Source organism: Salmo salar, chromosome 12, assembly GCF_965601325.2.
Source record: "Salmo salar chromosome 12, fSalSal1, whole genome shotgun sequence".
In the NCBI taxonomy this organism is placed as follows: domain Eukaryota; kingdom Metazoa; phylum Chordata; class Actinopteri; order Salmoniformes; family Salmonidae; genus Salmo; species Salmo salar.
In genome coordinates, this window is record NC_138302.1 from 87,150,706 (window position 1) to 87,177,860 (window position 27,155).

General features: G+C 45.0%; 1 protein-coding gene across 10 annotated transcripts in view; it reads right to left on the reverse strand.

Moving 5' to 3' along the window:
- Window positions 1-22,645, reverse strand: part of LOC106565726 (band 4.1-like protein 1) — a 203,585-nt gene extending 180,940 nt beyond the window's left edge. For 2 of the 10 annotated variants that reach the window (XM_082959381.1, XM_045691842.2), the window contains exon 1: window positions 22,404-22,620. The gene's annotated coding sequence lies outside the window, so the exon portion shown is untranslated. Of the gene's footprint in view, window positions 1-271; window positions 441-711; window positions 941-22,403 lie in introns of all 10 variants that reach the window. The other 8 variants (XM_082959384.1, XM_082959383.1, XM_045691843.2 and 5 more) reach the window with 7 other exon arrangements.
- Window positions 22,646-27,155: the final 4,510 nt, after the last annotated feature.

Here is a 27,155-nt window from a genome sequence, read left to right on the forward strand (position 1 = left end):
AAAATATTTATGAAATTGTATGAAATGTATGCATTCACTACTGTAAGTTGCTCTGGATAAGAGTGTCTGCTAAATGACTAAAATGTAAAAAAAATAATATGAACATCTCCATATGGCCTATCTTCCCAAAAGGCCTACTGTCACGCCAGCTCCCGCTCCCCCTCCCTGGCACTTGAAGGCGCCAGGCTCCCCAGCATTATGCACTCCGGCCACCATCATTACGCACACCTGCCTTCTCTCCTTCACGCACATCAGCGATTATTGCACTCACCTGGACTCAATCACTTCTGTCTTTACCTCCCGTATATCGGTTTGGTACCTCGCACTTGATTGTCGTATACCCGTGTGCTGACACTGTTCCTGTCTTGTTTCATGTCTGTTCCTGATTAAATGTTTGACTCCCCATACCTGCTTCTCATCTCCGGTGTCGGTCCTTACACCTACATTAAAATACAATCAAAATGCAAACAATGTCGCTGATGCTACGTGTCAGTGTGAATCATTTGTCATATTTCCATCCTTTCAGGGATATAACATTACAATGTTATAGCTAATAGGCTATGTGTTTTTAGATCGACTGAGGTGAATGAACCTACAGCAGCTAAGGTGATAATGGCTGGTATCATAATTATTTATTTTCTTGCTGTTCTGCAAATAGCGTTTTAAGGTTTTTTAATTGTATAGAAATGCAGTAAATGAGCTTAAACTTACAGCATACAGTAGGAATACACCAAGTACAGCGTGGTGAGGCACAGCCAGGATCTCCCATCCAATCTGTCTGACCAGTTTGAGAGCTACAGGATAGGCCCAGAGGGACTAGGAGTAGTTTCCTCTCCTCTGCTCCTCGGGCCCCAACTATTCCACACCTCCTGCTGTTACGCTACTCGCCTACAAACATCAACAAAGCATCAACAAAGCCTTTTGACCAGGGACGGTAGCACTGGGAAAAGAGAAAACAAAGCCATGTTTTTTCACAGAGCCAACAAATCAATGTGATGGCGGTCTATCCAATCCGGTCTGCCCTGCAATATACAGTATGAAAAATGTATAATGGTAATACTATATGCAGCAATATGTACAGATGTAGGATCTTAATTTGATCACACTGTTGTAGGAGAACTTTCCTGCCATGCAGGACATTAACCCTCCTGTTGTGTTCATTTCATGTTAATTAATTTTGTGTTCCCAGTCCAAAATGACCACCCCATTATAGCTGATTATAAATCCATAATAATACATATATTATCACTTAATGTTGTGTTAGATCTTTTTATCAACTTACATTCTTCTGAACATTACAAGTTTTGAACTTCTATTTTCTATTCATGGCCTGTAGGCCTCATTGACCTGAGCTCATACAACTCATTTTTGAGTATGGATTATTTTGACTATAACAAATACTCAGAAATAACATATTGTGCTATTTATCACAGACTACTTTGTGTCAAAGTTTAACAAGGACTCTCTCCTCCTCACCAGTGTCATGACCAAAGATATGATCAAGAGTCTCACATACAGTATATCGTTTGGCTATTGTGCTGCCACAGAATGAATTGTGAGCAAGGCCTCAAAAAAGCAAGGCCTCAAAAAAGCAAGGCCTCAAAAAAGCTGCGAGAAAAGTTTTATATATTATTGAAACAATGTTGTGATTGTTTGTGAGAATGCCAACAGGTATGGTTCCAGTGGGGGAAAGATTATATTGGGTAAAGGTTCCCGTGGGTGTCACGTCCTGGCCAGTATATAAGGTTAATTGTTTTGTAGTTTGGTCAGGGCGTGGCAGGGGGTATTTGTTTTATGTGGTTCAGGGTGGTGTGTTTGTGTAAAGGGTGTTTGATTTAGTATTTCCGGGTTTTGGTTTATGTTTAGTTAATTCTATGGTTAGTCTAGTGTGTGTGTTTCTATGTTTGGTTGATTGGGGTTGGGACTCTCAGTTGAAGGCAGGTGTTGTCTATCTGCCTTTGATTGAGAGTCCCATATATTAGGGTGTGTTTGTATGTGTTATTTGTGGGTGATTGTTCTGTGTGTAAGCCGTATGCTTTACCAGACTGTTTGTAGTTGTTCGTTCGTTTCGTTTTTGTTATTTTGTATGTTCATTTTTGTAGTTAATAAAAATCAAGATGAGCATACACGTACCTGCTGCGTATTGGTCCTCCTTCACCGACTACAACCGTGACAGAATCACCCACCACCAAAGGACCAAGCAGCAGAGGAAGGAGCAGACGGAGTTCGAGTTGGACTGGCGGGAGAAGTGGACTTGGGAGGAAGTTCTGGACGGGGCCGAACCCTGGCATCAGGCTGGGGATTATCGCCGCCCGCAGTGGGAAATTGAGGCAGCCAAGGCAGAGAGGCGGTGGTACGAGGCCAGAGTGGACGCGCTGAAGGAGATGCACGAGAGGCACCCCCAAGAAATTTTTTGGGGGGGGCACACGGGTAGTTTGGCTAGGCGTAAGAAGAGCCGGAAGCCAGCTACCCGTGGTTATATGGAGGAGCGTATGGGGTGGAGAGCGCTATGTTTCGCTGAGGAGCGCACTATCTCACCCATACGCACGCACAGTCCGGTGCGCGTTATTCCAGCCCCTCGCAGGTGCCGTGCTAGAGCGGGCATCCAGCCTGGTAGGAGGATGCCTGCGCAGCGCATCTGGTCGCCGGTACGCCTCCGAGGACCAGGCTACCCAACTCCCGCTCTACGCACGGCTACCATCAGGCCCCTGCACAGCCCAGTCTGCCCTGTACGAGCACCCCGCTCGTACAGGGTTACTAGTTCCATCCAGCCAAGGCGGGTTGTGCAGGAGGTAAGATCTAGACCGACTGTGCGCCTCCATAGCCCTGGGTTTCCAGCTCCTGTCTCTCGTGCGGACCCGGAAGTGCGTCAACCCAGTCCGACTCGTCCTGTTCCCGCTCCCCGCACTAGCCTGGAGGTGCGTGTTCATAAGCTGGTATATCCGGTACCAGCACCACGCACCAGGATTATAGTGCGTCAGCCCGCCAGTCAACAGTCATCATCAGAGCTGCCCGCCAGTCAACAGTCATCATCAGAGCTGCCCGCCAGTCAACAGTCATCATCAGAGCTGCCCGCCAGTCAACAGTCATCACCAGACTGCCCTGAACTGCCGGAGTGGCCAGACTGCCCTGAACTGCCGGAGTGGCCAGACTGCCCTGAACTGCCGGAGTGGCCAGACTGCCCTGAACTGCCGGAGTGGCCAGACTGCCCTGAACTGCCGGAGTGGCCCGAGTGGCCAGACTGTCCCGAATTGCCAGACTGCCCAGACTGTCCCGAACTGCCAGACTGCCCAGACTGTCCCGAACTGCCAGACTGCCCAGACTGTCCCCCGGCGATGCCAGACTGGCCCGACTGCCCCTCGGCGATGCCAGAGTGGCCCGACAGCCTGGAACGGCCGGAACCAGAGCCACCTCCAGAAATAGGTGGGTTGGGGAGGGGGGGTGTCGCACAGTGCCGTCGTTGACGGCAGCCACCCTCCCTTCCCTCCCTTTAGAAAAGGGGACTTTTTGTTGGTGTTGCTTGGGGTTATTTTTTGTTAACCTGTTGGGGCTACAGGTTAGCAATGAACCCCGAGTCGGGATTGCTAACAAGGCTGGAAATTCAAAACATCAAAAATCTAATAATTTCAATTTCTCAAACAATCAACTATTTTACACAATTTAAAAGATAAACATCTTTTTGAGGTGCTTCTGGGGTAGCACCTTTAAGGGGGGGGGTACTGTCACGTCCTGGCCAGTATATAAGGTTAATTGTTTTGTAGTTTGGTCAGGGCGTGGCAGGGGGTATTTGTTTTATGTGGTTCGGGGTGGTGTGTTTGTGTAAAGGGTGTTTGATTTAGTATTTCCGGGTTTTGGTTTATGTTTAGTTAATTCTATGGTTAGTCTAGTGTGTGTGTTTCTATGTTTGGTTGATTGGGGTTGGGACTCTCAGTTGAAGGCAGGTGTTGTCTATCTGCCTTTGATTGAGAGTCCCATATATTAGGGTGTGTTTGTATGTGTTATTTGTGGGTGATTGTTCTGTGTGTAAGCCGTATGCTTTACCAGACTGTTTGTAGTTGTTCGTTCGTTTCGTTTTTGTTATTTTGTATGTTCATTTTTGTAGTTAATAAAAATCAAGATGAGCATACACGTACCTGCTGCGTATTGGTCCTCCTTCACCGACTACAACCGTGACAGAATCACCCACCACCAAAGGACCAAGCAGCAGAGGAAGGAGCAGACGGAGTTCGAGTTGGACTGGCGGGAGAAGTGGACTTGGGAGGAAGTTCTGGACGGGGCCGAACCCTGGCATCAGGCTGGGGATTATCGCCGCCCGCAGTGGGAAATTGAGGCAGCCAAGGCAGAGAGGCGGTGGTACGAGGCCAGAGTGGACGCGCTGAAGGAGATGCACGAGAGGCACCCCCAAGAAATTTTTTGGGGGGGGCACACGGGTAGTTTGGCTAGGCGTAAGAAGAGCCGGAAGCCAGCTACCCGTGGTTATATGGAGGAGCGTATGGGGTGGAGAGCGCTATGTTTCGCTGAGGAGCGCACTATCTCACCCATACGCACGCACAGTCCGGTGCGCGTTATTCCAGCCCCTCGCAGGTGCCGTGCTAGAGCGGGCATCCAGCCTGGTAGGAGGATGCCTGCGCAGCGCATCTGGTCGCCGGTACGCCTCCGAGGACCAGGCTACCCAACTCCCGCTCTACGCACGGCTACCATCAGGCCCCTGCACAGCCCAGTCTGCCCTGTACGAGCACCCCGCTCGTACAGGGTTACTAGTTCCATCCAGCCAAGGCGGGTTGTGCAGGAGGTAAGATCTAGACCGACTGTGCGCCTCCATAGCCCTGGGTTTCCAGCTCCTGTCTCTCGTGCGGACCCGGAAGTGCGTCAACCCAGTCCGACTCGTCCTGTTCCCGCTCCCCGCACTAGCCTGGAGGTGCGTGTTCATAAGCTGGTATATCCGGTACCAGCACCACGCACCAGGATTATAGTGCGTCAGCCCGCCAGTCAACAGTCATCATCAGAGCTGCCCGCCAGTCAACAGTCATCATCAGAGCTGCCCGCCAGTCAACAGTCATCATCAGAGCTGCCCGCCAGTCAACAGTCATCACCAGACTGCCCTGAACTGCCGGAGTGGCCAGACTGCCCTGAACTGCCGGAGTGGCCAGACTGCCCTGAACTGCCGGAGTGGCCAGACTGCCCTGAACTGCCGGAGTGGCCAGACTGCCCTGAACTGCCGGAGTGGCCCGAGTGGCCAGACTGTCCCGAATTGCCAGACTGCCCAGACTGTCCCGAACTGCCAGACTGCCCAGACTGTCCCGAACTGCCAGACTGCCCAGACTGTCCCCCGGCGATGCCAGACTGGCCCGACTGCCCCTCGGCGATGCCAGAGTGGCCCGACAGCCTGGAACGGCCGGAACCAGAGCCACCTCCAGAAATAGGTGGGTTGGGGAGGGGGGGTGTCGCACAGTGCCGTCGTTGACGGCAGCCACCCTCCCTTCCCTCCCTTTAGAAAAGGGGACTTTTTGTTGGTGTTGCTTGGGGTTATTTTTTGTTAACCTGTTGGGGCTACAGGTTAGCAATGAACCCCGAGTCGGGATTGCTAACAAGGCTGGAAATTCAAAACATCAAAAATCTAATAATTTCAATTTCTCAAACAATCAACTATTTTACACAATTTAAAAGATAAACATCTTTTTGAGGTGCTTCTGGGGTAGCACCTTTAAGGGGGGGGGTACTGTCACGTCCTGGCCAGTATATAAGGTTAATTGTTTTGTAGTTTGGTCAGGGCGTGGCAGGGGGTATTTGTTTTATGTGGTTCGGGGTGGTGTGTTTGTGTAAAGGGTGTTTGATTTAGTATTTCCGGGTTTTGGTTTATGTTTAGTTAATTCTATGGTTAGTCTAGTGTGTGTGTTTCTATGTTTGGTTGATTGGGGTTGGGACTCTCAGTTGAAGGCAGGTGTTGTCTATCTGCCTTTGATTGAGAGTCCCATATATTAGGGTGTGTTTGTATGTGTTATTTGTGGGTGATTGTTCTGTGTGTAAGCCGTATGCTTTACCAGACTGTTTGTAGTTGTTCGTTCGTTTCGTTTTTGTTATTTTGTATGTTCATTTTTGTAGTTAATAAAAATCAAGATGAGCATACACGTACCTGCTGCGTATTGGTCCTCCTTCACCGACTACAACCGTGACAGAATCACCCACCACCAAAGGACCAAGCAGCAGAGGAAGGAGCAGACGGAGTTCGAGTTGGACTGGCGGGAGAAGTGGACTTGGGAGGAAGTTCTGGACGGGGCCGAACCCTGGCATCAGGCTGGGGATTATCGCCGCCCGCAGTGGGAAATTGAGGCAGCCAAGGCAGAGAGGCGGTGGTACGAGGCCAGAGTGGACGCGCTGAAGGAGATGCACGAGAGGCACCCCCAAGAAATTTTTTGGGGGGGGCACACGGGTAGTTTGGCTAGGCGTAAGAAGAGCCGGAAGCCAGCTACCCGTGGTTATATGGAGGAGCGTATGGGGTGGAGAGCGCTATGTTTCGCTGAGGAGCGCACTATCTCACCCATACGCACGCACAGTCCGGTGCGCGTTATTCCAGCCCCTCGCAGGTGCCGTGCTAGAGCGGGCATCCAGCCTGGTAGGAGGATGCCTGCGCAGCGCATCTGGTCGCCGGTACGCCTCCGAGGACCAGGCTACCCAACTCCCGCTCTACGCACGGCTACCATCAGGCCCCTGCACAGCCCAGTCTGCCCTGTACGAGCACCCCGCTCGTACAGGGTTACTAGTTCCATCCAGCCAAGGCGGGTTGTGCAGGAGGTAAGATCTAGACCGACTGTGCGCCTCCATAGCCCTGGGTTTCCAGCTCCTGTCTCTCGTGCGGACCCGGAAGTGCGTCAACCCAGTCCGACTCGTCCTGTTCCCGCTCCCCGCACTAGCCTGGAGGTGCGTGTTCATAAGCTGGTATATCCGGTACCAGCACCACGCACCAGGATTATAGTGCGTCAGCCCGCCAGTCAACAGTCATCATCAGAGCTGCCCGCCAGTCAACAGTCATCATCAGAGCTGCCCGCCAGTCAACAGTCATCATCAGAGCTGCCCGCCAGTCAACAGTCATCACCAGACTGCCCTGAACTGCCGGAGTGGCCAGACTGCCCTGAACTGCCGGAGTGGCCAGACTGCCCTGAACTGCCGGAGTGGCCAGACTGCCCTGAACTGCCGGAGTGGCCCGAGTGGCCAGACTGTCCCGAATTGCCAGACTGCCCAGACTGTCCCGAACTGCCAGACTGCCCAGACTGTCCCGAACTGCCAGACTGCCCAGACTGTCCCCCGGCGATGCCAGACTGGCCCGACTGCCCCTCGGCGATGCCAGAGTGGCCCGACAGCCTGGAACGGCCGGAACCAGAGCCACCTCCAGAAATAGGTGGGTTGGGGAGGGGGGGTGTCGCACAGTGCCGTCGTTGACGGCAGCCACCCTCCCTTCCCTCCCTTTAGAAAAGGGGACTTTTTGTTGGTGTTGCTTGGGGTTATTTTTTGTTAACCTGTTGGGGCTACAGGTTAGCAATGAACCCCGAGTCGGGATTGCTAACAAGGCTGGAAATTCAAAACATCAAAAATCTAATAATTTCAATTTCTCAAACAATCAACTATTTTACACAATTTAAAAGATAAACATCTTTTTGAGGTGCTTCTGGGGTAGCACCTTTAAGGGGGGGGGGTACTGTCACGTCCTGGCCAGTATATAAGGTTAATTGTTTTGTAGTTTGGTCAGGGCGTGGCAGGGGGTATTTGTTTTATGTGGTTCGGGGTGGTGTGTTTGTGTAAAGGGTGTTTGATTTAGTATTTCCGGGTTTTGGTTTATGTTTAGTTAATTCTATGGTTAGTCTAGTGTGTGTGTTTCTATGTTTGGTTGATTGGGGTTGGGACTCTCAGTTGAAGGCAGGTGTTGTCTATCTGCCTTTGATTGAGAGTCCCATATATTAGGGTGTGTTTGTATGTGTTATTTGTGGGTGATTGTTCTGTGTGTAAGCCGTATGCTTTACCAGACTGTTTGTAGTTGTTCGTTCGTTTCGTTTTTGTTATTTTGTATGTTCATTTTTGTAGTTAATAAAAATCAAGATGAGCATACACGTACCTGCTGCGTATTGGTCCTCCTTCACCGACAACAACCGTGACAGTGGGGGTTGCCATGGAAGAGAAGTGAGGTGTGTGTGTGTGTGTGTGTGTGTGTGTGTGTGTGTGTGTGTGTGTGTGTGTGTGTGTGTGTGTGTGTGTGTGTGTGTGTGTGTGTGTGTGTGTGTGTGTGTGTGTGTGTGTGTGTGTGTGTGTGTGTGTGTGTGTGTGTGTGTGTGTGTGTGTGTGTGTGTGTGTGTGTGTGTGTGTGCTCAATGATGAATGGGCATTTGCCTGAACTCAATTTTATACACTAAGTGTAGTCTCACCCATTCATTTCTAATGACCGGTCATTTTTGACCAGGAACACCACAGGTGTACAAAAGTTAAATAAAACACCCAAAATGTTATGAAAATCATCAAAATGTATTTTGACAAAGTCATGGAACCTTATGACAATCAGATTAAATGAACTATATTTTTCAGAGAGAAAATTTTCAAATTGGTCCAAATTGACCGGAACACAGCAGGAGGGTTAAAAACATGTTGTGTATTTGAGGTTTAAAAAGGCTTCTGAAGTTAGTATTTTCTACTTTAAAATATCAGACTTGATTTTCAATTATGAAAAATATATCAACCCCTTGAAAAATGTCCATTATTGGTTGTGGGTTTGATTCCAACAGGGGACCAGTATGAAAAAGTATGAGAACGTTTGAACTCACTGCTGTAACTCCCTCTAGATAAGAGCGTCTGCTAAAATGTAGAGCAACTGTAGAGGCTGGCCCTTGTGAGAACTCTCCGTCATCTTAAATAAAAACAAACGTGACACTAATCAAATGTCCCAGTTTACATGAGCACCGATTTAAACTTGCTCTTCTCCTGACAGGCTAATTAAATCTCTGATGTTTTTCACAGCGGAGAGATGAAGCGGCGCTGAGGTCACAGGGACTACTGAAGTGTATAGGCCTATGAATGTACATCAGAGACCGACAACAGGAAAACACATTCTACAGTGATCTCACTGGCTGCACTGAGCTACACACAACTACTCAATTCCTCTACCAATTAACATCACTGAATCCCTGAGGTCAGTGGAGGATCGTCAGAGGAGGGGGAGGACCATCCTTTTTCAATTTCATAAAAATAATAATAGTGAAACATTAAAAAAGTTATCATTTTTAGATAAAACTATACTAAATATATTCATGTAACCAAATAATTGATTAAAAAAACACTGTTTGCAATGAAGGTATACAGTAGCCTATCACTATAGTGTAGCCGGAGGACAACTAGCAACCGCAGGGCTCTCCAGAGGGTGGTGCGGTCTGCCCAACACATCACTGGGGGCACACTGCCTGCCCTCCAGGACACCTACAGCACCCGATGTCACAGGAAGGCCAAAAAGATCCTCAAGGACATGAACCCCCCCAAGCCACGGCCTGTTCACCCCACTATCATCTTTAAGGCGAGGTCAGTACAGGTGCATCAAAGCTGGGATCGAGAGACTGAAAAACAGCTTCTATCTCAAGGCCATCAGACTATTAAATAGCCATCACTAGCCAGCTACCAGCCGGCTACTCAACCCTGCACCTTAGAGGCTGCTGCCCTATATACAGCCTTATTCTAAAATTAATTCAATATATTTTTTACTTTTGCAATTGTGACCCAATTCAGGAAACTAAGCGTATGTCGCGGATCACTACTTCAACTTTTTTTTTTTTATCAAAATGCGTTTTGGGGCAGAAATGCCTTTTGGAACATGTGAACTTTCATGTGCCTTAATAACAGACTTGTATGCCATCTGTAAATATGAATTTAATTGTTAAATTAAGAGCCTAGTTGGTTTAAGCACAGAAAAAGTCAGCAACCTTCCCGCTAGCCATGATTGGCTGAGATAGTGAGCGAGCTGTCAGCAACCTTCCCGCTAGCCATGATTGGCTGAGCTAATGAGCGAGCTGGACTTGCCAAGAGATGAGTTCAGATTGGTCTGCCATATAGCACGCTTCTGTCTATTTGAGTTGGTCAGTATGTGTAGGTAATCCTGTCTAGCGTGGCTTTTTTTAAATGTATCAAGTAGTAGAACTGCATAAGTGTTGCTCTCCACCTTCTGGACCGAGTTTTGAAATCAGTGGAATTAGAGTATGATAGCTAGGGAGATGGAGAAAACACCTGTCTCCGGATTACATCTTCAAACTAAGGGCAACCATTGCATCCATGACAGGGAGAGGTGTCCATCCATTATGTATACGGATAAGATAGTCTAGCTAGCTACGTTTACAGATATTACACGGTAAACCGACAGAAAGTCGTTTTCCTTTCAAGTTAAAATGTACTGTGTCATGACGTTGCCCTCTTTGGGTACAGCGAGCACAGTTAACCTGTTAGGGCTAGGGGGCAGTATTGACACGGCCGGAAAAAAACGTACCCGATTTAATCTGGTTACTACTCCTGCCCAGTAACTAGAATATGCATATAATTATGGCTTTGGATAGAAAACACCCTAAAGTTTCTAAAACTGTTTGAATGGTGTCTGTGAGTATAACAGAACTCATATGGCAGGCCAAAACCTGAGAAGATTCCATGCAGGAAGTGGCCTGTCTGACAAGTTGTGTTTCATCTTGGCTCTTTTTATTGAAGACTGAGGATCTTTGCTATAACGTGACACTTCCTACGGCTCCCATAGGCTCTCAGTGCCCGGGAAAAAGCTGAACGATATCGAGGCAGCCTCTGGCTGAAACACTTTATCGCATTTCGCAAGTGGCCGATCAGAGTACTATGGGCTTAGGCGCGTGCCCGAGTCGACCCCATGCTTCATTTTCTTTTGTCTGTTTACCTAAACGCAGATTCCCGGTCGGAATATTATCGCTTTTTTATGAGAAAAATGGCATAAAAATTGATTTTAAACAGCGGTTGACATGCTTCGAAGTACGGTAATGGAATATTTACACATTTTTGGTCACGAATTGCGCCATGCTCGTCACCCTTATTTACCCTTTCGGATAGTGTCTTGAACGCACGAACAAAACGCCGCTATTTGGATATAACGATGGATTATTTTGGACCAAACCAACATTTGTTATTGAAGTAGAAGTCCTGGGAGTGCATTCTGACGAAGACAGCAAAGGTAATAACATTTTTCTTATAGTAAATCTGACTTTGGTGAGTGCTAAACTTGCTGGGTGTCTAAATAGCTAGCCCTGTGATGCCGGGCTATCTACTGAGAATATTGCAAAATGTGCTTTCACCGAAAAGCCTTTTTAAAATCGGACATATCGAGTGCATAGAGGAGTTCTGTATCTATAATTCTTAAAATAATTGTTATGCTTTTTGTGAACGTTTATCGTGAGTAATTTAGTAAATTCACCGGCAGTGTTCGGTGGGAATGCTAGTCACATGCTAGTCACATGCTAATGTAAAAAGCTGGTTTTTTATATAAATATGAACTTGATTGAACAAAACATGCATGTATTGTATAACATAATGTCCTAAGATTGTCATCTGATGAAGATCATCAAAGGTTAGTGCTGCATTTAGCTGTGATTTGGGTTTATGTGACATTCTATGCTAGCTTGAAAAATGGGTGTCTGATTATTTCTGGCTGGGTACTCTGCTGACATAATCTAATGTTTTGCTTTCGTTGTAAAGCCTTTTTGAACAGAAGAAAATGGAACGAAACGGAGATAAACATACCTGAATTTGTCCAATAGAAACTCTAGTTTGCAACTGTGAGACTAATGATTACACCCTAGATCAGCTAGATGTAGGCAAGAGTGTGCATGGCGGTATTGAATGTGTCACTGTCTGTCACCTTGATTACGCACAATTCTCTCGACCTGTGTACCTACGTTGTAAACTCTCATACATAGGCTAGGTTGGAGCAACCTTATGATGGGTACAGGAATAATTTAAGTAGTAACCTAAATCAATCGCTGTTACATTGAGCTGGGTGAATGGAATATGAATGACAGTCATCCAATATGCTGAAATAGAAATAAGGCGATGATCATTAAAAAAAATATTATCCTCCCTCATCTTAAATGGCACCGACCACCACTGCCTGAGGTACTGGATGGCTGTAAGATACAGTAGCACAAATAGCAGACACCTACTGTCTGAGCTGGGATGAAAAACAATGAGGCATGAAGCACACACATCATCCCACCAGATCAGAGAGAGCGTGGGACATGACAAGTCTCATGCCTGAAAAAGGAGAGGAGATTTGTTCAGGGAAGAAGAGAGAGTGAGGGATGGGGAAGGGGGAGGCAGATATGTAAGAAAGAGAGAGAGAAAACCCTCGCATGTAGCCTCAGAACCTGCTGACTCACTGCAACCTCCATGGGCTGGCTCTGGCTCCCCTTCAGAAGGACAAAGTGACACTTCCCATCGTACTTCACGAGCTATGATGGGAAGCTTTAAATAAAAGATGGGAATAAAACCGCATTAAGGCTATAATGGCTCCAGAGGGGATGGCTGCCGTTTTACGGGCTCCTAACAAACTGTGCTCTTTTATTTTTATATTTTTTGCATTGTTTGTAACTCATTTTGTACATAATGTTGCTGCTACCATCTCTTATGACCGAAAAGAGCTTCTGGACATCCGAACAACGATTACTCACATTGAGCTGGACAAAGATTTTTTCTTTAATGAGTCCGACGCGAACGATATAATGCTTTGTCAAGACAAGGCCCAAATTCCCGTTATCCGCGTGAAGGAAAGACAGAGGAAAAGGGGAGGAGGGTGGGGTTCCTTGTAAGAATTTGCCAACGAGTAGGTAAACTACCACTTCCCTCCGTATTATTGGCCAAGGTGCAATCATTGGAAAACAAACTGGACGATCTACAATTAAGACTATCCTACAAACGGGACATTAAAAACTGTAATATCTTATGTTTCACTGAGATGTGGCTGAACGACGACACCGATAATATAGAACTGGCTGGTTTCTCAGTATCTTTTTGTCAATAACTGCTGGTGCGCGATGTTTAATATTAAAGAAGTCTCAAGGTATTGCTCGCCTGAGGTAGAATACCTCATGATAAGCTGTAGACCACACTATCTATCAAGAGAGTTCTCATCTACATTATTCGTATCCCTCAATTTTTTTCACCACAAACCGAAGCTGGCACAAAGACCACACTCAACGAGCTGTATAAGGCCATAAGCAAACAAGAAAATGCTCACCAGAAGTGGAGCTCCTAGAGGCCGGGGACTTTAATGCAGGGAAATTTAAATCCGTTTTACCTAATTTCTACCAACATGTCACATGTGCAACCAGAGGATAAACAACTCTAGACCACCTTTACTCCACACACAAAGATGCATACAAATCTCTCCCCCGCCTCCATTTGGCAAATCTGACCATAATTCTATCCTCCTGATTCCTGCTCCAAGCAAAAACTAAAGCAGGAAGTACCAGTTACTCGCTCAATATGGAAGTGGCCAGATGACGTGGATGCTACGCTACAGGACTGTTTTGCTAGCACAGACTGGAATATGTTAAGGGATTCATTCAATAGCATTAAGGAGTATACCACCTCAGTCACCAGCTTCATCAATAAGTGCATCGACGACGTCGTCCCCACAGTGACCGGTCGTACATTTCCCAACCAGAAGCCATGGATTACAGGCAACATCTGCACCGAGCCAAAGGCTAGAGCTGCTGCTTTGAAGGAGCGGGACACTAATCCGGACGCTTATAAGAAATCCCATTAGGCCCTCAGACAAACCGTTAAATAGGAAAAGCATCAATACAGGACTAAGACTGAAACCTACTACACCGTCAATGACGCTCGTTGGATGTGGCAAGGTTTGAAAAATATTACGGACTACAATGGTAAACGCAGCCGCGAGCTGCCCAGTGATGCAAGCCAACCAGAAGAGCTAAATGCCTTTTATGCTCGCTTCGTGGCAAGCAACACTGAAGCATGCCTGACAGCACCAGCTGTTCCGGATGACTGTGTGATCACACTCTCCTTAGCCGATGTGGGCAACACCTTTAAACAGGTCAACATTCCCAAAGCCGTGGGGCCAGACGGATTACCAGTCTGTGTAAGGGCTATTTGACCAAGAAGGAGAATGATCGAGTGGTCATGAAGGAAAAGGGTGGCTACTTTGAAGAATATAAACTCTTTTTATATTCTACAATGTAGAGTATAGTAAAAAATAAATAAAAACCCTTGAATGAGTAGGTGTGTCCAAACTTTTCACTGGTACTATTTATACTAGGCAGTGGCAGAGGAAGGCCCAAAAAATTGTCAAAGACTCCAGTCATAGACTGTTCTCTCTGCCACTGCACGGCAAGTGGTACCGGAACGCCAAGTCTAGGACCAAAAGGCTCCTTAAAAGCTTCTTCCCCCAAGCCATAACACTGCTGAACAATTAATCAAATGGCCACCCAGACAATTTACATTTGTTTTTACACTGCTGCTACTACTGTTTCTTTTATTCACTTTAGTATACTTAGTAAATATTTTCTTAACTCTATTTCTTGAACTGCATTGTTGGTTAAGGGCCTGTAAGTAAGCATTTCAGCGCATTTTTTTATTTTTTATTTAACCTTTATTTAACTAGGCAAGTCAGGCAACTCAAATTCTTATTGATAATGATGGCCTAACCCGGCCAAATCCGGGCCAATTGTGTGCCGCCCTATGGGACTCCCAATCACAGCCTGTTGTGATACAGCCTGGAATCGAACCAGGGTCTGTAGTGATGCCTCTAGCACTGAGATGCAGTGCCTTAGACCGCTGCGTCACTCGGGAGCATGTAACAAGAAACATTTGATTTGAAATGAAATAGCAGCTCCCTAGGATGTATAATAGTAAAACACCTATCTCATCAGAACAGACTGATGTGAGAGAGGGGCCAGTGAATCAGTGAGGCTAGTGCAGAGTGTGTAATAACTGATGCTAAAAATAAAACTCCTGAGCAGACAGACAGCAGTAGGAGGTTAAGGGACAACACTGAGGAAGTCAGAGGAAGACACAGGATGCAAGAGGGAACACAGAGACGGGAGAGACAGCTCATTGCCCAGCAGTCAGTCAGTAGACATATCAACACCCTCTGTCTAGCCCATTCAGAAAACACACTCACTGACTATCATTGACTTGTATTTCCTATGGCAAGACAATACCTCATTGTCCCCAGCTGACAGTAAATAGTCCTATAGTTATCCTTAAAGCCTGTGATGGCACAGCTTCAGACATCAACAGGGTTACGGATTCAAGAAGAAAGTCAGCTCAAATACTGCCGTTTAGGAATGGTACACAGAAATAAGATTGCACTAACATCACATTCAAATCAGCCATCGACTTGGTTTGCCAACAGTCTTTGACCACGAGGGAACGCAACCCTCCATGCATTAAATCAAATATCCAGAATAGATCTTACCATGCTAACCTCAGAGAGCAGTGTAAATGGAAGTTTCCTCTTCTGTCTGTGTGTATTCTCAGTAGCAGTGTCCCTGACCAAGCCTTTGGCTCGTCTCTGTGACTGCCTCCCGACTCGTCCCTGCAATGCTGCATGAGATGTGACTAGATTCACCCAACTACAACAACACAGTGCCATGGAACATTCCACAGGGCCAACAGTAATGACAGCCCAGAGTAGACACTGAAAAAAGCATACACTCTGTCCTCAACACACACTGCACTATAAAGCATGTGTACTAAAGTACAGATGTATGATCTTAATTTGAGGCAGTTTGCTACAGCAAGGAAAATAATCCTGCAACAACAGGTAATGTGAATTATAATGAATGGACATTTTTGTAGGGGTTGATACATCTTTTCACAAGCGAAAATCAAGTTTCAAACTTCAGAAATCTTTTTAAACCTCAAATACACTCCAAGTTTAACATTTCCTGTGATCAAATGATGATCCTACATCTGTAGGGAAAGAACATCTGGCTAAATTTTTCCTGGTTTGGTACTGTATTGTACTGTAATAAATGAATAATGATACAAACAAGATAATGCATTAATATTTTCTAATGATAAATTCAGCACGTTGTAATGTGGTAACGAGTAGTGGGATCAGTATATTAGGTTAACATGGATTACAGGAGCTGGTTGTCTCCAGGGAATGACAGAGCACAGTGAGGAGCGCTGCCTCTGTGCCTCAGACCCAGTAGATGCTTCATATTTCCTCATTTGAATTGCAAATCAGGGAAAAGCTGCATGTTGTACTCTGAAATCAACCTGGACTCAGGGGTAAACGTAACATAGTAAATGTAAATCCGGGACACTTCAGTTACTCCAACACTCCAACTGTTCCCCGGTAGGCCGTCATTGTAAATAAGAATTTGTTCCTAACGGACTTGCCTAGTTAAATAAAAGTTTAATAAAATTAAAATGTGTATGATATGTTACGTTTCATATGGTATGTATTCATTTGTGGATGTCCATCATCCATTTCCTATGATATGTTATGAGTTGTAATTTATACATTATGTTACAAATTAGAATTCGTACAATATGTTGCGAATTTGCAAAACGTAGGATATGTTATGAATTCCAATTTGTTGTGGCTAACATTAGCTAGGTAGGTGGCTAGGTGGCTAACGCTAAAGTTAGCTAGGTGGCTAACATTAGCTAGGCTAGGGGTTAGGATTAGGAGTTAGGCTAAAGGGTTAAGGTTAGAGTTAGGGTTAGGGGAAAGGTTAGCTAATATGCTAAGTAGTTGCAAAGTAGCTAAGAAAGTAGTAAGGCTGCTGAGTGGAGAACGGCTAATAATAAATACTGGAACGGAGCGAATGGAATGGAATCAAACACATGGAAACCATGTGTTTGATGTATTTGATACCTTTCCACTTTTCGCTCCATCCATTACCATAAGCCCGTCCTCCACAATTATGGTGCCACCAACCTCCTGTGGATAGCTGATTGAATCAAGAGATAAAAAATGTGACTACATGTATTCGCAAGGCAGATGGTCATTTGATGAGGCTTTACTTGGTGAGATGTTTTGGTACGCATTCTTCACATAACTGGCTCACAGGAAGGCAATTAACACAAACGTTATTTCATAATATACTTGGCTTAATTAGCCAAGTTCGGAAAATAAAATGGCTACTTTGTTCTAAAGGTTGCAGCATTAATCCAATCCTGCGTTGTTCAAATTCAAGGAGAGAAGACAACAGCTATCCAAATATCAACATGCCATTCAATCCAAAATGACAGGCTTTTTTATACAAAAACAACCACAAAACGTATACTTTGGACAACCACAAAAGCTGTCCTAAGTCAGCGCCTGCATAAAAATATGAATTCCAGTAGCAAACTGTTCACAACTGTCACAATCTGATTGCCACAGTCAAATAGGATGCAACAGTAATGGAGAATACAGCCCTATGGAGAGAACCATGGAGCTCCGTGAAGAGGTCAAGAGGTCAATTGCCCAGTGAACACAAAACCATAACAGTTTTTCCCCTATGTTAATTTAGCAGTGGCGGCCACCACTTCTAAATCATTGCCGCCACTCAAAAAATATATATTTAAAATACTTTAAATACTATTTATTTTCGAAGATAATTCTCAGGATGTTACAATGTTTTCAGTGTAAACATAAACAACCAAAACCAGATATGAATTATGTAGAAAAGATAATTAAGTGATAATGCCAGAGAAGCCGGTGTTTGGAGGATATATTGACACGGGTGTGTTATACAACGGTTTACCAACATATTCAAATAATGATTGACATTTTTTCTGAAAATATGATATTTTCCTGAATTTATTTATACTATTTCATTCATCCACGAGATATAGTCCGGAAACAAATTGTATGTTGCTCCCCAAGCCATCTGGTCGTTAGTTCTATTGGTTCGGTTGCCAGAGACATGACCCAGTCGTTAAGTCTATTTGTTCTGTATCTATGGACACGGCCCAGTTGTTTGATCTAAATGTTCCATTGCCATACTGGCTGACATCGTTCTTATCCCTTGCTTGCTAGCTAGCCAATTATGGCCAACTTACAGTCATGTCAAACAGTGCAGCCAGAATAACAGCAAAGTAGGTGCATTTGAGTTTGTTTAAGCTGTTTTCTAGTGACATTTATTTAGATACATCCATAACAATGAGCTAATGATGCACGATTTCGCCTGACACAGAAAATGTGCTCTCTCGTCAGGACACTGTTGTTCAGAGGAGCTAGCCAGCAACACAGCTAACACAATCAATTCAAACTGAAGCTGGAAAGACTACAAACTAGGTGCATTTAGTTTTGTTTGACCTGTTTTCTATTGACATTTCTTTGTATAGATCCATAAAAATGAAGACAGCTGATTCATTATTTTGACTGACTGAGAAAAGCTGTCTGTCTGTCTGTCTCATCCTGACTCCCAACACGCTCATTACTATGGGACAGCTGGAGATCAAATTTCAATATTGAAACAATGTTCCAAATGTTGGAGAGTCAGTTGTTGAAAGCCAAATGCTAGAAATGGGAGATAATGTCTAGATGCTTTTTATAGTGAAGATCAAGTTTATAAATTTCCTGGCTGCCCATTGAGATGGAACAGAGTAAATAGGCATTTCACCGTCATAGCTTTAGCCAGTGGTAACTTGTAGAATAGACATCGGATGGAATGCGATTTTAACCATGCAGCGTAACAGTCTTCTGAATGTTTATTTCATTTAACTTCTACCAGATGCTCATTGTACTCCTTCACAGTGTGCTGTCTGTAGGAATACCTTTTTTGGTGTGATTATCTCGATATCGGCCACAACAATCAGCGATTAGGCCTCCCGAGTGGCGCAGTGGTCAAAGACATTGCAGCAGTGCTAGCTGTGCCACTAGAGGTTCTGGGTTCGTGTCCAGGCTCTGCCGCGATCAGGAGACCCATGGGGCTGTGCACAATTGGCCCAGCGTTGTCCAGGTTAGGGGAGGGTTTAGGCGGCTTTGGGTTTGTCCCATCGTGCACTAGCGACTCCTGTGGCGGCTGGGTGCAGTGCATGCTGACAAGGTTGCCAGGTGCACAGTGTTTCCTCTGACACATTGGTGCGGCTGGTTACTGGGTTAAGAGGGCATTGTGTCAAGAAGCAGTGTGGCTTGGTTGGGTTGTGTTTGGGAGGACGCATGGTTCTCAACCTTCGCCTCTCCTGAGTCAGTAAAGGAGTTGCAGCGATGAGACAAGACTGTAACTACCAATTGGATACCACAAAAATTGGGTAATTTTAAAAAACTATTTATAAAAAATCTATATATATATATAAAATAAATAATATTAACAATCAGTTATTAGTTATCATGGGATGTCAGTCACTCAATATTATGTCCACAGGTCATTGAAATGCCTTTCAGAAACTTTAAACATATGTAACGGGAAAGCTCGGCTTGGGAATGCTTGACTGAATATACCCCTGAAGGTGTTTGTGTGTTTCTGAGAGGGTGTGATGTGGGACCATGTGTGCTGTTTGGATCAGTGTCTCAGCGCGTTATGCATACAGCTACGTGTCTGTTTATGACCGTCTGTGTGTGTGTGTGTGTGTGTGTGTGTGTGTGTGTGTGTGTGTGTGTGTGTGTGTGTGTGTGTGTGTGTGTGTGTGTGTGCATGTGTGCGTGTGTGTGTGTGTGTGTGTGTGTGTGTGTGTGTGTGTGTGTGTGTGTGTGTGTGTGTGTGTGTGTGCATAAGCATCAGTCAATCTGAGTGTGGGTGCACTGTGTGAGATGGGCGTGTCTGGGGAGAATCAGGCAAGTGGACTGGGGTAAATAAGTGGACTGACTGTTGCCCCTAGTGGCCGGATTTGAAGGCATTTCCCGATGCCCTCAGGACAAGGATGGGGCGGCAGCGTAGCCTAGTGGTTAGAGTATTGGACTAGTAACCCAAAGGATGCAAGATTGAATCCCTGAGCTGACAAGGTACAACATCTGTCGTTCTGCCCCTGAACAAGGCAGTTAACCCACGGTTCCTAGGCCGTCATTGAAAATAAGAATTTGTTCTTAACTAACTTGCCTCGTTAAATAAAGGTAAAATGGATAGATATCCAATTTCAAAGTCCCTCATGAGTGATCTGCCTGATGGGATAGCTGCACTATATAATGACAGGGCTGACTTAAACAGAAACAGAGCACTATACAGCATCTTCCTAGAGGTAAACATGAAGGTGAGTGAGAGGGTTGATGGTCAGTAAGAGTGTGTGGGATTCAAGCCATTGGTCCACGCAGGCTTAACGTAGGGATGCATAGTGCAGAGTTAAGCCACATTACTGGACAGGGATTTTAATGCCTGATGAAACTTATGATAAAGATGAAAGCACTTTTGAGCAATAGTATGCCAGTATATCTGGCAATATATTCAACATGAACGCTCAAGAATTGACTGTCATCATCGATCTGAATTCACTCTCCTCCATGGGCCTAAAGCGAGATGCCACCCACCTGAGTGGTCATATAACAGAACAGAACAGAACAGAATAAAACGTAATATAATATTTATAGAATAGAGTTGAATAAAATGTGCTCCCTTCTGTCCACTGCATGGCCTCTATCCCCAGGAGGCTAACACACAGCCTCAGGCTAAACAGGCTCCAGGCATAAGCAACATATGCGGTCGCTTTGGGCCCCTGACCGCTAGGGGACCTCTGATCCAATAATTTTTTTGTTGTGCATCTGCAGTTTTTCTCTTGTTGTGTCAGTCACTGACAGTCACTCAATTAGCCATGGCAGCTAACAAGTTTTAGATTGGTAAATTAGTCTAGCCAGTTATCTAAAATTATAGTAATCATGGCAGTATACCTAACCGGCACACAGGGCATGTGGCCAGGGGCCCCCCATTGATTTTGTTAGTCACTCTCACTCAGATATAATTAACCAACCATAAGTCATGGCAAAATGTGTAGAATGCAGGAAATTAGCTTTAAAACATTTCTCTCTGTCCCATGGCAAAATTAATGCAATTGCATAACAATCACTAAATGTTCTCTCAGCCCCAAGGCAAAGTGTTTAGAACTGCAGAAAGCTCGCTTTAAAACTGCAAAAATGTATCTCTGCCCCATGGTAAAATAGGTAAAATTGCATGAAATGTAACATAACATTTTGCCGTTTCCTCTCCACCCCATGGCAAAATGCGTAGAACTGCAGAAAACTTGCTTTAAAACTGCAACATTTTCTCTACACCTCATGGCAAAATGTGTAGAATTGCAGGAAATTAACTTTAAAACGTACATTTTTCTCTCCCCTGTCAAGAGGGAGCACACAAAAAAAGCCTGCTTGGTGGGGTGGGGTGGGGGGGGGGGGGGGGGGGGGGGGGGGCAACCAAATCTTGCTTAGGGCCCCCAAAAGGCTAGAGCTGGCCCTGACTTCACTATGTTGCACTGGGACACTGTAATACTAACACCAGATATGATCTAATTCGTTTTATTTCTTGTGTGTTTTTGTTCTACCTTATGTTATTTTTCTGTGCTACATTCATATTGATTACTGCATTGTTGGGCTTGGAGCTTGCAAGAAAGGCATTTCACTGTACTTGTGCATGTGACATTGAAACTTGAAACTTGATCCACACTGGGACACTGTGATACTGATATAGATATTGCTGTGTATGATCATCAACTTTTTATTCTCATTACTGGGAACGCCTATATCATCTAATTGACTTCTTCATTTTTTGTGTTGGTCTACTAGCTTTATATGACACCATGGCTATGTGACTATCATGGAGAATAAGCTAAGTTTGTTATTAAAGCTGTCAGTTCAGGGTGAGGGCTGAGCAGAGGATGTGAGGGAAATAGCCGCGTCAATGACGCTACAAGTTGTGCCTCTGGAGCCCTAGAACCAATGACTGTATGCCTAGAACGCACCATGGAAATTGAGTATTCATTTATTTCGTATCACCTCATGCCACACACACATCGCCTTCACACAATGTCCCGACGACAGTGCGCATTCGCATGTGAGATATTATGAAAGGCATGTTCCACCATAAAGATTCCGAATCAAATGTGCTCTGTCCTTTTAGGGAGCGCAAATGCAGTCGTATGGAATGGAATTATTGCAGAATATCGCAGCAATGACATGCTCTCCCTTGCGAAATATTGAATTGTGCTAGACATTTCGCTTCAGCGTGTATTTTACATAGTAACGTCACATCAAGAGGAAAAAACATAATATAACGGAATCCAGCATAGTTTACAAATGGCCTTTTAAAACATGTTATAATAAAACAATTAGGGATACATACATGTTTTACAGCCATGTGCAAGAATTTGTTTAGAAGTAAGGAGAGATTGTAGACTAATAAAAAAACTATTCCTATGATGAGATGGAAGCACCGCATATATGAAATGTAAAATGTAATACAATGCAAAATGTTGCCACCTACCTTCAAGTCAAACACACATCAAGGTGTGGACTGTTGACGTTGTGCACCGCGGACAAATCAATCCAATACTGCCTCTGCCCCGTCCTTATTCCCTGCTTTGAGGGAACAGCAGTATATGACGGAGTCAAGAGCTTCGAGCGAGTATGAAGAAGAGAAGGAGAGCGAAAGAGGGAGGAACGAAGGCTGGGAGTAGAGCAGAAAACGCGCAAGTCTCCGGATGTCAGCGAACAGCGCGCGCTTGCTTTTACTCCAAGCAGAGAACGGCCTTCAATTCACGTTACCTAACAACTATTTTGGCACTGCAATGGCTTTGATTTAATCATTAGCACAAAACAAACGCCTATCGAGGTACAATATGCAATGGAACAGTCTCTTTTCGCGTTCAGAAGATAATAATAAGCTTAGTGAAGTGATCCATCACATCAAGACAGGGCCTTAAAATTGACTTATGAATTGCTTATATGTGAGATAATCACCATTTATGTGCAAACTATGGCATTACTATTGAGATAACATGCAGTTATAGTCCTTCTTCTTGGTTAAAAAATAACACTATACTGGTCCAATTGATAAAAAGGAAAATATGTTGTTCTGTATTAAAGCGGCAATGGGTAACTTTTTGGGCTACCCAAACAAATTCACATAGAAATGTGTCATTGAAAGCAAGTCTAAGAAGTGGTGGATCTGTTCTATGTGTGCTATTTCTACGCTCCCCGTTTTTAGTTTTTGTATCTTTTACTTTTGGTTTTGTACACCAGCTTTTAACAGCTGAAAATACAATATTTTGGGTTATGGGAAATATATTTAGATGGTACAATGATTCTCTACACTATACTTGCTTGTTTTGTCCCATAAACTGAAATTAGGCTATTAGAACTATTAGAATTTTTGCAACCAGGCAATGGAGGAGCAATTTCAGCATAGTGCACCTTTAAGTCAGTCTATTGAAATAAACTGTTTTATGCCATGCATGATGTTCTCAGGTTTCAGTAAAGATGAAAACAGAGCAGACAGTAGACCTGTCATAGCCTACTCACTGGTTTAGATAATTGCATACTATCCCCTCTTTCTCTGAGCTGTAGATAGACCTAATGTAAAGAATGATTTATTGCCTTCTTCGAAGCTCTGATCTATGCTTCAAACTCCCCATGCCCCACAGACAGTAATAAGCATGCATCACTGAGTGTGTTTACCTTCAAAAAGTACCAGTATCACTGTGGAAAAGTACAGCATCTGTCCACTCCGTGTGGCTGCGAGGGAGTGTGGATACACTTGCAGTGAGCAGCAAGATGATGAAATCACCAGCTGTATACCACCACACATGTGTCAATACTGTATGTTATGCATGCAGTCAGTGAGAGTTCTGTCACTCCCAATATAGATTTAGGTTCTTAATTTGACCGTTTCTCACAGCAGAAATGTAATCGTGCAGCAACAGGAAATGTGAATTATAGTGTGGATTTTTCAAATCAAATGTTATTTGTCAAATACACGTGGTTAGCAGATGTTAATGCGATTTTCGCGAAATGTTTGTGCCTCTAGTTCCGACAGTGCAGTAATATCTAACAAGTAAACTAACAATTCCCCAACAACTGTGATGGCGCTGGAGGGTATGGCTGCCGTCTTATCGGTTCTCAACCAATCACGCTATTTTGTTTGTTTTTTTGCATTGTTTGTAACTTGTTTTGTACAGAATGTTGATGCTACTGTCTCTTATGGCCGAAAAGCCCTTCTGGACATCAGAATTGGGATTACTCACCTCAAATTGGACGAGGAGTTCTTCTTCAATGAGTTGGTCGTGAGGGATATACTGCAGACACCCGACCAGGCCCCAATCCCTGTGATTCGCTGGAGAAGGAAACAGAGATTTCGAGGCAAAAGATCAGGATGCCTTGCGAGGATCAGGCGGCGAGTGGCTAATCTGCCCTTGCCTTCCATTCTGCTAGCTATCGCTGGAAAATAAATGAGACGAACTGAAAGCACGTATATCCTACCAACGGGACATTAAAAACTGTAATATCTTATGTTTCACGGAGTCGTGGCTGAACGATGACTTTAAGAACATACAGCTGGCGGGTTATACACTCTATCAGCAAGACAGAACAGCAGCCTCTGTGTCACCATCGTCGTAAGAACATTTAGACCAAAGCGCAGCTTGAAATCGGTTCGACATTTTATTAGAAGTGAACCGCACAAAAAAAACAATAAAGAACAAACGAAACGTGACGTTCTGGAGTGCTCACAGGCAACTATACAAAAACAAAACAAGATCCCACAAAACACAGTGGGAAAATGGCTGCCTAAATATGATCCCCAATCAGAGACAACGATAAACGGGAACCACACCAGGCCAACATAGAAATAAAACAACCTAGATTACCCACCCTAGTCACACCCCGACCTAACCAACATAGAGAATAAAAGGCTCTCTATGATCAGGGCGTGACACTCTGGTAAAACACGGGGCGGGGGCCAATGCATTTATGTGAACAACAGCTGGTGAACGATATCTAAGGAAACCTCAAAGTTTTGCTCACCTGAGGTAGAGTAACTTATGATAAGCTGTAGACCACACTATCTACCTAGAGAGTTTTCATCAGTATTTTTTGTAGCTGTCTACATACCACCACAGAGCGAAGTTGGCACTAAAACCACACTCAGCGAGCTGTATTCCGCCATAAGCAAACAGGAAAATGCTCACCCAGAGGTGGAGCTCCTGGTGGCTGGTGACTTTAATGCAGGGAAACTTAAATCATTTTTACCGACTTTCCATCAGCATGTTCAATGTGCAACCAAAGGGAAAGAAATTCTAAACCACCTTTACTCCACACACAGAGACGCGTACAAAGCTCTCCCTTGCTGTCCATTTGGCAAATCTGACCATAACTCTATCCTCCTGATTCCTGCTTACAAGCAAAAATTAAAGCAGGAAGCACCAGTGACTCGGTCTATAAAAAAGTGGTCAGATGAAGCCGATGCTAAACTACAGGACTGTTTTGCTAGCACAGACTGGAATATGTTCCAGGATTCTTCCGATGGCATTGAGGAGTACACCACATCAGTCACAGGCTTTATCAATAAGTGCATCGAGGATATCGTCCCCACAGTGACCGTACGTACATTTCCCAACCAGAAGCCATGGATGACAGGCAACACTCGTACTGAGCTAAAGGGCAGAGCTGGCACTTTCAAGGAGTGGGACTCTAACCCAGGAGCTTATAAGAAATCCCGCTATGCCCTACGACGAACCATCAAACAGGTAAAGCGTCAATACAGGACTAAGTGTAACGCCCTGGCCATAGAGAGGGTTTTTTGTTCTCTATTTTTGGTTAGGCCAGGGTGTGACATGGGTGGGCGTTCTAGGTTTCTTTTTCTATGTTGTTGTGTTACGTTGTTTCGGCCGTGTATGGCTCTCAATCAGGAACAGCTGTAGATCGTTGTTGCTGATTGAGAGTCATACATAGGCTGCCTGTTTTTCCTTTGGGGTTTGTGGGTGAATGTTTTCTGTTTAGTTTGTTCCTGACAGAACTGTTGCTGGTCGTTTTTTGGTTCTTTTTGTATAGTGTTCATTCGGTTATTAAAATCTTGTAAGATGAACACATCCTCCGCTGCACCTTGGTCTCATTCTGACGACGGCCGTTAGACTAAGGTCGAGTCGCACTACACCAGTCCGACGCTTGTCAGATGTGTCTGGGCTTGCAAACTATTATAGACTACAAAGGAAAGCACAACTGAGAGCTTCCCAGTGACACAAGCCTACCAGACAAGCTAAATAACCTCTATGCTCGCTTCGAGGCATGCAACACTGAAACATGCATGAGAGCATCAGCTGGTCCGGATGACTGTGTGATCACGCTCTCCGCAGCCGATGTGAGTAAGACCTTTAAACAGGTCAACATTCACAAGGCCTCTGGGCCAAATGTATAACCAGGATGTGTACTCCAAGCATGCAATGACCAACTGGCAAGTGTCTTCACTGACATTTTCAACCTCTCCCTGTCTGAGTCTGTAATATTGTACCAACATGTTTCAAGCAGACCACCATAGTCTGTGTGCCCAAGAACACTAAGGTAACCTGCCTAAATGACTACCGACCCATAGCACTCACGTCTGTAGCCATGAAATGCTTTGAAAGGCTGGTCATGGCTCACATCAACACCATTATCCCAGAAACCCTAGACCCACTCCAAATTGCATACCGCCCAAACAGATCCACAGATGATGCAATCTCTATTGCACTCCACACTGCCCTTTCCCACCTGGACAAAAGGAACACCTATGTGAGAATGCTATTCATTGACTTCAGCTCAACACCATAGTGCCCTCAAAGCTCATCACTAAGCTAAGGACCCTGGGACTAAACACCTCCCTCTGCAACTGGATCCTAGACTTCCTGATGGGCTGCCACCAGGTGGTAAGAGTAGGTAACAACACATCAGCCACGCTGATCCTCAACACGGGGGCCCCTCCGGGGTGCGTGCTCAGTCCCCTCCTGTATTCCCTGTTCCCTCATGACTGCACGGCCAGGCACAACTCCAACACCATCACTAAGTTTGCTGATGACACAACAGTGGTAGGCCTGATCACCGACAACAATGAGACAGCCTATAGGGACGAGGTCAGAGACCTGACCATGTGGTACAAGTACAACAACCTCTCCCTCAACGTGATCAAGACAAAGGAGATGTGGGCTACAGGAAAAGGAGGACAGAGCTCGCCCCCATTCTCTTTGATGGGACTCTAGAGGAGCAG